The following is an 11,341-nucleotide window of genomic DNA, read 5'->3' on the forward strand; positions in this document are numbered from 1 at the left end:
CTTAAATCTTGACGCCAGTGAGATTGTCCAATCACCCGCTATTACGTTGAAACACCAATCTTTTAATGAAGGAATTGCTTCTTTCCTCATAGACACAGACGCTTCCAATTTCGCTGTAGGGGCTGTATTGAGCCAAGGGCCTGTAGGGAAAGACCTCCCCATCGCGTATGCATCTAGAACTTTAAATGAAGCAGAATGTAATTATTCTACTATAGAAAAGGAATTGTTAGCAGTTCTATTCGCAGTAGACCATTTTCGACCTTATCTCTACGGTCATCAATTTACCCTGGTAACTAATCATCGCCCGTTAGTTTGGTTACACAATGTCAAAGATCCCACATCGAAACTTATGAGATGGCGAATTAAATTGAACGAATACGAGTATGACATTGTGTACAAACCTGGTAAGGTGAACTCCAACGCAGACGCATTGTCCCGAAACCCTGTAGACCTCCAAAATAATTCAATGTTCCAAACAAACTTAATAGATCCTTGTCTGGAAAATTCGGGGGTGGCTCTCGCAGGCGCCGGCGAGGTGTTGCTCACGAACCTCCGGACAAACCCAAATCCTAACTCAGACCAAAGTTTAGAATATTACTGTGAGGAACGGGTTGCCTCTGTTTTCCTTGCGCGCGGGGAGCAGTGGTTGGAAATGAGGTCGAAGACAGTTGCAAAACTTTTAGTAGTAGAGACAGTGATAATGACGACAGTGACGATTATCATACTGCTGACGAAGACGAAACGCCTTCACCCTCAATAAAATTCCATGTAGGAGGGAAGGAACCACTCTCTGATCTGTACGAGGTCGTTGAAAGACACGACAACCGTGAAGAGAGTGTAGATATTCGGATTCTGCCTCGGGCATCGTTGGCTTGCGGTGACTCGGGCGTCTGGAAAATCGGCAAGCCGGAAAACCTCCTGACCCCGTTCCAGGCACCGTTAGGCGCAAGGACAATGCTTTCTCTTTCTATCCCTTCTTTTCGGCGCTCTAGCTGCCCTGAGAATATCGGCAATCCGGAAAACCTCCTGACCCCGTCTCAGGGAGCTATCGTTGGTGGTGTATTACGTGGTAAAGCGCAGATTTTTCAGGCTGAGGAGCCGGTTATAGGGGCACAATCCGAGATAGGGCCGACCTCATTCAAACCTGAAACACAGATAGAGAATCTATATGATACAACGCAGAAAGCGAATAAAATATTACCTATTAGAGTCACGGACAGTATATCCAACCCTCATCCTACTTTCCTCCCGACTTTTAAACATTCTAAGGATTATCTCTACATGCGTAAAGATAACCTTATACATTTCCTCTCTACTGATTGTTCATGTGCTACAGAGACAAGCAAGGATCTCCCGAAACGGGAGAAGTTTCTTATCCATCGAGTACAATGTTAATGTTGGAGAAGACTTAACCATACGGATGAGCTCCTGCTCACCCTCTGCATAGCAGATGACACCCTGGTTTATGCCGAGGGGGAGGACTGGAGGAGAACCAGGCACCTGTGTGAGGCCGCCCTGGACTGCGTGGTCTGGCGAATCCGCAGGATGGGGTTGACCGTGGCCGCCGCAAAGACGGCGATTCGATGGACACTTCGAGCTCCTGGCCCCCCGACTGGAGAGGACGGCAGCCGCCTTGGCGCGGCTGCTGCCGAATGTCGGGGGGCCGGATTTGAAAGTACGCCGCCTCTATATGGAGGTGGTGCGGTCTATTGCCCTATATGGGGCCCCCGTGTGGCACCGCTTGCTCGGGGCCAGCACGGCCAGCCGCAAACTCCTAGAAAGAGTGCGGCGGCGGCTGGCCCTGCGGGTCATACGGGGGTACCGCACCATCTCCACCGAGGCGGCGGGACTCCTCGCCGTGATTCCACCCTTCACTGTGGTGGCGGCGGAGCGGGCGAAGTTATACCAGATCGCCCGCTCCTTCCGCCGCCCGCCGGGGGTGGAACTCACGTTCGAGGAGGAGTTGGAGCTCGAGGGCCAGAATCGCCAGGCCCGGACGGAAAGTTTTTCGGAGTGGAGGGCGCTGTTAACGCCCTCCACACGTCCGATTGTCCGGGCCCTCCTGCCCATATTTTATATATGGTGCAGGAGGCGGGGAAGGTTGACCTTCCGCCTCACGCAGGTGCTCTCCGGCCACGGTTGCTTCGGAGAGTACCTGCACAGAATGGGGCGGGAGCCGACTGCGCAGTGTCACCACTGCGGCGAAGATGTCGACACGGCGCGGCACACTCTGGAGGAGTGCCCAGCTTGGGCTGAGCCGCGCCGTGTCCTTAGAGCTGCGGTGGAAGGGTGGGACCTCTCGCTGTCGGCCGTGGTCGACCACATGGTCGGCAGCGTGAGGTCGTGGAAGGCGGTGGCCTCCTTCATTGATGAAGTCATGAAGCAGAAGGAGGCCGAAGAGCGGGCCCGAGAACGGGACCCGGGCTCCGCGAGGAGTATCTGGGCGCGGGGGCGACCCCCCCCCCACTATAAAGCGCTGACGTGTGCCCCCCAGGAGGGGGGCGGCGAGGGCTGGGAGGGCGCGGGGGTCTCCCCCGCGTCAACGTGTGCCCCCGGTGGTGGGGGGCGGAGTGGGGTTGGAGCGGGGAGTTTCCCCGCGCCCTGTCATGCCCCCACAACTGGGGGCGGCGAACTTGGTGCCTGGGCCGTGAGCTGACTCGGGCCCCCGGGGGGGAGCATAGCTCCCCCCGTGATAGGCCGACACCTCCCGGGTTAGTTTCCCGGTGTGGGGGGGTGTCGGTCCGTCCCTCCCCGATTGGGGAGGGGGATCCGTGGGGGTTTGGGGAAAGGAAGGGTCGGGGCGTGCCGGATCGCGCCTCCGACGGCCCTTCCTTCCGGTGGCGGCGTCTTCTTGCCTCGGCCGGGGCTGGTTCCTTCGGGATACCGGCTCCGAGCGGGGCACGAAGACTCCGGGGGCTGTGGGTGGACCGAGCTGGGGCTCGGGAAGCCCAATCCGAAGGCTCCAGGGATGGGGACACCGGGCGGGTCCCTCTGCCCGGGGTCTTATAGCGTAGGCAGTGGGGGAGGTTAACCCCTCCCCCGGGGTATGATGATAGCTGGGAGGTGTCCTGTTGAGTACTCGCGTGATCCAGGCACCTCCCCTTTAGCTTAGGTGGGCGTGGGTTTTTAGTGGGTAGCTTTGGGGATTTCCTCCAAGGGCAGTCCCACATAACCCCGAATCCCCCCAGGGAGTCGGGGTATGCGTAAAGCATTTTCCCACGGAAAAAAGGCCTTAACCATACCCGGGGATAGATTTTATATATTTCACTTATTCATTAAAACTACCTCTGAAGAGAGACCTGACTTTCAGAATGTCGTAGCCTCATTGAAGTCCCTCAAATGCCTCGTGGATAGGACAAACATAAAAACCCTTAGCATTTCTAGAGTACACAATGGAATAGGAACTATTGGTTGGGATCTCCTTGAACAATCAATAAAATCCATACTTACTGACCCCCAATATATAATAACCATTTGTCCCGGAGAAATAATCATCCCTGAAATATCGGATAGACTAAAAATTATTAAGGAACATCCTGATACTACCATCGGTGGTCATCATGGTATGACCAAGGTATACGACAGTATTAGAGAAAATTTTTATTGGCCTAGATTTGGGATGTTTTCATATAACACTTCCGTACATGAAGCTACAGGATTACAGGGCCATACCACGTAGTTAATGTATATAACGACTTAACAATAGAGATAGAGATAAGTAGTAATAAATTTGAAACGGTCCATGCGAATAAGTTAAAACTAGCCTGTATACGATTAGATTAGTAAAGCAACTGAGTATAAAACGGTTGTATAAATAAACTGAACCCACCTTAAACGATTTTAATGTAATATATTGTAACGTGGACCTCCACTCGCCGCGTGGGAAGGCGGGGGCGGGGTCCACTCCGGGAATTTATGGGCTCAGAGGCCGGGCCGCGTACGGCCGTGAATACGCGGTCCTCCCGGTACTAACCGATTCTCGAAGGTTCTCGGAAATCGAAAAGAGCCTGCTGCTCGGGCGCCAGGCACCGGAAGGGTGCCACGCGAAACGTGGACGAAGTCCGCCCTTAGCCGAAGCTGGGGGCGGGAGGTGAACCTTCGGGAACCGCGAGAATGTCGAGAGGCGCGAAAAGGGTCGGGGGTTCGGACACGGAAGGGAGCGAGGACAGCCCTCACGGCAGGGCGGATCGCGCAGGTGAAAAGATCGGTAGTCAGGCTGGGCTCTACAATTTTATTGGCGTCGGATTTTACAAAGCCGCGGCCACGTGGCCGCACCCGAGAGCCCGCGCTCTTCGTACAAAGTTTGCGGTAAGGTGGAGGGTTCGCAACGCGCTGTTGTCGGTCGGTAAAATACGCCGCGGGGGTGCGGTAGATCGGCACGAGAATAGCCCCTCGCCGAAGCGAGGGGTTCGCGGCACGCAGGTGGTCGGCGCGATTACGGTATGACTGTCGCGGCGCGGTTTCGGTTCCGACGGACGGCGAACGCTCGGCGAAAACTTCGCGATAGGCTACGCGACGGCTCGATAGGAATAACGCGAAATGTAACGTAACAAACGGGTGGTTGCAAACGGTAACGGCGGCAGCTCCTCCGAGGAAGACTTCCGCACGATATTTTTCCGGGAACTCGCTGCCGAGGCTCAAGGTACCGGTGAATTCGGTACGAGCGGAATGTCCGAGGCGAGAAGCGCCTCGGCGCGCGAAAACTCGGGGAACGAGACGCGATATTACGCGTCCGACGGGCGATCCGCGAGCTCGCGTTGCCGCGAGGGCACGGAATCGTCGTCGGCCGACCTCGTCGGTTCCCCGACAGAGCCTGGCGAACCAACTCGCGACAAATAAACGAAAACGGTCACTTAGGGGACTCACCGTTCCTGCCGGTAATTTTTCCGCCCTCTGTCGCGGTTCTGCCCGTCTCGCTCGGGATGGTCCTCCGGTAGTTCGGCTCCTGCCTCGCAACGGTAACAAGATCGTGGTCCCGCTGTAGCTCGGTATTAGAACTGCACGCACGTCGCGTGTACGATAAGAGGACGAATCTCGGTAATATAAGCAACACGGCGGTCCGGGCTAATTCGATAGTTTTTCTCTGTGCGACACAGTACGGAAGTCACCGCGACAGTAATTCGGCCTAGTCCGTTCGCGTTACGGCAGGGTCCTCGCATCCCCACTCCTTGCCGTAGTCCGGCTTTTCCTCTAATAGGGCGCGCGTCTGGCGCGAGATTCGGAACTCGCAGGATCGTGCCTACGTCGGGTCCTTGGGCCCCAGACCTTACGCGAAAATCATTCCGAAATTGAAACGCGGGGCAGATCGGTGACCTACCCCGGTATGGAGGGGGGGGGGCGCCTACACCACCCTCGCCGAAGCCCCTTGCAATTGGCTAGGTGAGGCGACGGCAGGACCGCGAAATAGGTTGTCGGATGGTCGACAGGGGCCTTCGTCCCGCTTCGTCATCTCCGGGTTGTCTGGCCCGTGTGTGGCGTCGCCCATTCCTCGTTATTACCGGTGCACCGAATTTGCGTATTGGCCATGGTTTGGCGTAGGTGGTCCCGCGAAGCGCTGTGCCCTTTCCTCAGGTCGGCTGGATACCGGGGTGCCGTTCGCCTACCTGAAACTTGCCGGGCTCGGCGCGCGCGAAAGGGTGAAAGTGCGAGTTTCCTGTCGATTCGGGAGTTCCTCGGGGAGCGCTTCCTAACCTATCGAGCCGTGGTTCTATTCGCGACAACGTTGTTTTCGGGCAGTCCGGTCCCTTCGTTCGGTTGTTAGGGGCGCCTAAGGGCGGCGGGGTTTGTGCAACGACACAATATACATCAGGAACTCCGAGAGTAGGTACACCTGCGCACACACACATATATAGTTATTCTAAAGCAGACTCAAATCATGCGCCGTCTATATAATCAATTAGAATAGAGTAGTATCAAGTAGTATGTAAAAGCTGTTCCCATAGGAAACACCTTTTCAATAAGGGGGAAGGTGTAGCGTGGCCAGTTGACCACGTGAACATAGTTAGATATATATAGTATCGATTAATGGCGCGGAGAGGCGAATTTAAATGTAAGACGTAATCGCGTATTTCATACATATGTATTTTTTTGGGCGCGATAATTTAGAGCAGGACCGGGAGGGTTCCATAGAGATCCTTGACGAAATTCGAGTCGGCGAGACTAATTGCGGAATTTAGAGAAAGTCACGCAACAGGTCCAATACCTACTGTTGCAATACCTGCTGAGCCTTCGGATTGGGCTTCCCGAGCCCCAGCTCGGTCCACCCACCCACGGTCCATCCACCTTTCTCTAAATTCCGCAATTAGTCTCGCCGACTCGAATTTCGTCAAGGATCTCTATGGAACCCTCCCGGTCCTGCTCTAAACTATCGCGCCCAAATAAAATACATATGTATGAAATACGCGATTACGTCTTACATTTAAATTCGCCTCTCCGCGCCATTAATCGATACTATATATATCTAACTATGTTCACGTGGTCAACTGGCCACGCTACACTACATAGTCCATCGCTTTCTAGTGTAGAGGGTGTACGAAATCGGCTGGTTGTAGGGCGGTCGGGGGACGAGCCACCGACCGTACGGGTTATACCGTTTGGTATAACGCACGGTATACAGTAAAGATTCGAGTTTTGTCACTTTTTCGGTTCTTCAGAGTGACAAATCCGGGGAACGTCGGACGTTTCTCGCCGGCGTCCCAGGTGGTGACGGCGAAACTCGAGAACCGTCGCGGCCACAACATTGTCGCGTATATCGGTGTGAGGCTAGAAGACCACTACTAATCCAATTACAAAACTTCTTTATTTTTCATTATTTTTTTATGAAACTTTTACCAACATATTCGTGGCATTTTTCCGATTAAAATGACACCAAATATGATATAATTCCGATGATATTTACTTGTGTAACAAGCATTAAAAGTTTCGAACACAGAGAAGGACAGCGTATGAGGAAGAAAGAGACGCGACGAGTCGAAGCGTTCGGAAAAGATCAAAGCTCGCGTGAGCGCAGGCCTTTAAATGAAAAATGTAACTTCTTTATTATTAATTATTTTTTTATGAGACTTTCACCAATGTATTCGTGGCATTATTCTGATTAAAATGATACCAAACGCGTTATAATTCGGATCACATTTACACTAATTTTTCGTTAATGTAATTGTTATGGGAAGCAAGTTTCATCGTTCATTACACATTACACATTACATAATAAAAATATTTAAGTTTTAATTTAAAGACCTGAGCTCACGCAGGCCTTTAATAACTTTACGCGATGTGGTCCAATCAATTTTGAATTGAATTGAATCTTTACCTTTACTTTATCCTTTGAATCTATCCTCCCCCAAAGCTGGTCCAATCAATTTTAGCTTTCCTTTTTATTGATGTAGCAAATCGAATCTAGGATAAAAGGAACGAATTGTAAGTTTAGACCTTATAATCACATGAAATAATTAAGATCTAATTAATTGTAATTAATGATTTTACCTAACAAGAATGATCTGATGGCTCTCAACATATGGTCTAATACTGGCGTATCGTTGTATTCTTCGAGTACCGCTAAAGAACTCTCAATTCTCTGTCTATCATTTGAATTTAAAGGAAATTTGTTCCTTTGCTGGGTAACGGCTACGCCTTCGTCTCTGCATTCATCCTGGACAGAATTTTTTACGTCTTCTATTGCTAGATCATGCGGTAACATTTGAGACGTTTCTTTGTTTTCTTCTTCTACTTCTTCTATTCTGGCTTCTCCACGAATTTGTGTGGGCGGAAGAAGTTTATGCCAGCAATTTGCGATGTCATTATTTGTTACATCTGCCCAGGCATTAGCCAGCAGAATTATACAGTCTCTTATGGTGTATATTTTATAGAATTCTGTTGTACCACCTCCGTGTGTTATGATGCGTCGCATTAATTTAAGCCTAAATATATTTTTCGTTTTTGCAATTATCCCTTGATCCATAGGTTGGATCAAGGATGTCATATTTGCAGGCAAATATTTGATTTCCACATTGGTGTTCGTATAATTCATAGGAACCTTATGTTCTGTACAATTATCAAGAAGTAAAATTACTTTACTACATATTCCTTCGCGTAATTGATATAATTTTACGCTTTCTGTAAAATACGCAAGCCATTGCATAAATAATGTATGGTCCATCCATGCATTTTTTTGTGCTGCATAAATAATTGGGAACTGATCCGTTCCGTTTCTTAAAGCTCTTGGTTTTTTGAACTTATGTATAAAGAAGGGCTTGAGCTTATGCGTTCCACTTGCATTTGCGCATAACGCAACGGTAACCCTCTCCTTCTTCTCCTTGCTGCCGCTCAAATTGACTTCTTTCTTTGTTGCAAGGGTTTTCGACGCTGGAGCCTTCCAAAGTAACCCAGTTTCGTCCATATTATATATACAATTCAAATCGATATCTTCTTCCTCAATTTGTTTCTTTAATTCTTTTATAAAACTTTGAGCTGCAGCTTCATCGGCGCTTGCTTTTTCTCCATACAGATGGACTAAACGGATATTATTACGTCTTTTAAATTTTTGAAGCCATCCATAGCTTACATTACCAGCAGATAGCTCACGAGCTTTTTCTAACAGTAGTGCATCAGATAGCACGTCTCCCAAGGTTCTTCTTTCTACGAACCAAGAATATAATTGTTCCTCTAACCGTGGAAATTTCGGTTTGCTTTTCCTTTTTACATTACTGCTGTTCGCACTCGCTACTATGTTAGCGGTCTCCTTTTTTATCCGCAAAACTGTTCTTGTACTTATTTTGTGCGCTACAGCCACTTGTTTAATTGATGCTGTCTCCAAATCCTTGACTACATCCATGCGTTGATTCATGGATAAAAAAGTGTGTTTGATACCTGACATTATGTAGATAATATAACACGTCAATCACTACCACAATAACAACCACGTTAACGATAATAAGAACTTTGGAAAAAAACTCGACAGGGGTTTCTGCACTCTATCGAAAAACTACCAATTCCATTCGACACCATACACTGCGACTGTGTAGGCCCTTTTAACGAGTCGAAAGATGGCTATAAACACATTATGATTATTGTAGATGCTTTCACAAAATATTTACAACTCGTGCCATTAAAGTCCTTGAGTGGGCCTGAAACCCTTCAGGTATTCCGAGAACGTCTCACTTTGTTTGGTACGCCACGGCAAGTAGTTTTAGACCGGGCCACTAATTTCACTTATAAATCGTTGAAACAGTTTTTCGAGAGCCATGGCGTACATTTACATCTTATAGCCACAGGCGCGCCTAGAGCAAACGGACAAGCCGAACGTTACGTATCTACCATTGTTAATTTACTGACTGCAGAACTGTCTAGGGGTACAGAATGGCCGAGCAAGCTTTCGAAGATTCAGTTGTCTCTAAATACGACTATACAGAAGTCAACTGGGTTTTCACCTACCCGGTTATTGTTCGGAGTGGAGCGCAGCGCAGGTAATGCGGTAGTAGCTGAGAGGCAATTGCCGGATATGGAAGAACGAATAGATTTGAATCAGGATAGAACTCTTGCGGCGAGTAGATTAAAAAAAAAAAAATGCGGAATTGCAAAATGTTAATTTTAACAAAAAACGTAGAAACAATAGTATTTATAAGGTTGGAGATACGGTTTTTGTGCGCCCAGCAGACACTCGACGAGCGAAACTAGAAAATAAATTTGTCGGTCCGTTTACAATTTTGAAAACATTGGAAAATGATAGATTCGAGACAATAGGAAAGAGTGGAAAATCACAAATAGCCCCAAAAGATCGCCTACGACCCTAGAAAGGCGAATGGTCTGGTGATTGCAAATCGGAGAGTGAGCCTGAACCGTGTTAGCGTATGTTAACTAAAATAGATATAAAATCGTACACCAACGAAATGATACTAGACTAGTGTAGCTTAACAATGTTATTAATATTATTCTTACTAGTATTGTCGGTACTCCTACTATTCCTATTATTACCATTACTTTCACTATTTATTATTAGCTTCTCCTTTAAATTCTGTTCACCATTCACATTTTTTTTTACTTACTATTTTTGTTCACAAATTTGTCACTAAATATTTTACCTTCCTATCAAAATTATGTCGTACGTTTATTTCTTTTCAACCTCTAAACCTGAAAGGGAAACGTCTTTGTTATCCTGTGTTGAGACTGGGTCCGGGTACAGGATGCGTCCGCTGAGACTGGGTCCGTGTACAGGGTGCGTCTCTGTTATCTTGTGTTGAGACCGGGTCCTGGTACAGGATGCGTCCGCTGAGACTGGGTCCGTGTACAGGGTGCGTCTCTGTTATCTTGTGTTGAGACTGGGTCCGGGTACAGGATGCGTCCCCTGAGACTGGGTCCGTGTACAGGGTGCGTCTCTGTTACCTTGTGTTGAGACCGGGTCCTGGTACAGGATGCGTCCGCTGAGACTGGGTCCGTGTACAGGGTGCGTCTCTGTTATCTTGTGTTGAGACTGGGTCCGGGTACAGGATGCGTCCGCTGAGACTGGGTCCGTGTACAGGGTGCGTCTCTGTTACCTTGTGTTGAGACCGGGTCCGGGTACAGGATGCGTCCGCTGAGACTGGATTCGTGTACAGGATGCGTCTCTGTTATTGTGTGTTGAGACTGGGTCCGGGCACGGGATGCGTCCGCTGAGACTGGGTCCTTGTGCAGGATGCGCCTTTGTTATTCGTGATGAGACTGGGTCTGTGTAGGGGATTCGTCCCTGTTGCCTTGTGGAAAGACTGTGATGGGAAGGAATCTGAGCGATGCATGTTTACTGATAATGATTCTGGTGTTGAAAATGTGGCCATTAATTCGGCGTAATGATTGCGGGAAACGTATGAAAGTATTCTGTGTGGCTTCGAAACGCCTGTATTTCGACGCTTCTCGAGAGCGTGAAGCAGGTCAGTCTGGCCGTGTTAGCGCCAATATGTTTCGGGCCCAATCAGGGACGGCTGCCGATGCTTTGAGCGGCGACCTCTGAGAGTCGGCCGATGCTTTGTCCGGCGACCTCTGAGAGTCGGCCGATGCTTTGACCGGCGACCTCTGAGAGTCGGCTGATGCCTTGAGCGGCGACCTCTGAGAGTCGGCCGACGCTTTGAAATAGGTGACAGAGACGCCGATCCCTAATTGCCGATTGCCGACGCTACCGTTGACGCGACGTCATCGGTGACGTGTCGGATGAAGAAACAATCGAGATGATTTCGGGGCGGATCTGGCCACGGAGTGGGGAAGGCAAGCATGCCTTCCGGTAAGAGGACTGTGGGAGACCGCTCAGCACTTACCCCAGAACCGCTGGACGATACGGGTTTCGATAGACCTCTCTGACATTCCCATAACAATTACA

This window comes from Halictus rubicundus, chromosome 2 (assembly GCF_050948215.1).
Source record: "Halictus rubicundus isolate RS-2024b chromosome 2, iyHalRubi1_principal, whole genome shotgun sequence".
NCBI classification, from domain to species: domain Eukaryota; kingdom Metazoa; phylum Arthropoda; class Insecta; order Hymenoptera; family Halictidae; genus Halictus; species Halictus rubicundus.